The 758-nt window shown below is 47.1% G+C and overlaps 1 protein-coding gene across 1 annotated transcript in view; it reads right to left on the bottom strand.

Moving 5' to 3' along the window:
- Positions 1-758, bottom strand: part of hoxb3a (homeobox B3a) — an 86,558-nt gene that overhangs the window by 71,989 nt on the left and 13,811 nt on the right. The window lies entirely within an intron of this gene.

Here is a 758-nt window from a genome sequence, read left to right as displayed (position 1 = left end):
GTGCATCACTGAAACCCAAGTCCCCGCTGCCGAGTGATGGAACCCGCGGGCCGGTCACGCAGGGGACAAGCAGAGTTCAAAGGGTCGCAAGGACATTGTCCACTTTGTCTGGATAAAGTGTGTGTGTGTGTGTGTGACGTGTCTGGCTGGTCGGCTCGAGGACAGGTCAACTTTCTCTCCCTCGGTCTGGTCATCAATTAGGTCACCCCAGCAAACAGCAGTAGCTCGCGCCCCTTGTCACTTCCCCTCCGGACAACCGCGTGCGCAATCACGGCCTCGGCCCCGGTCTTTTCTCGCCTCGCAATCCGTAAATACGTGCGCGCGTGGTTCAACTAAGAAGGGCAAGATGTTTTGGATTCATTACGCGCGGATGTTAGTAGGCCATTAAATCATAAAACAAAACTGCTTCTTCTTCTATCAAAAATATTCCTGTTCAATAAGGATTTTAACTAAGAATGTATCAACCAAACACCCCCCACCAAGAAGAATCTCTCCCAATACATAGACTACTTTACATTTTATTGAACATTTCTCATAGGTAGTATGCGTAATTACTTGACAAAACAGAATAACATAAACAATGTAAAAATCCATAAAATATACACTTTCCTGAACGTTTTTAGGTAGTTTGGAGAATAACATCAGTAGGTTAACACCCCCCCTTCCCGCGCGCCCCCTTCTATATTGTAAAAGTAAAACACCTGGAGAGGTTAAATTACCCCCACCCCTACCCGAAATTACATGACTACCCCCCCCCC

Source organism: Etheostoma cragini, chromosome 15 (genome assembly GCF_013103735.1).
Source record: "Etheostoma cragini isolate CJK2018 chromosome 15, CSU_Ecrag_1.0, whole genome shotgun sequence".
Lineage (NCBI taxonomy): Eukaryota > Metazoa > Chordata > Actinopteri > Perciformes > Percidae > Etheostoma > Etheostoma cragini.
This window is presented reverse-complemented; position numbering and strand designations above follow the sequence as displayed.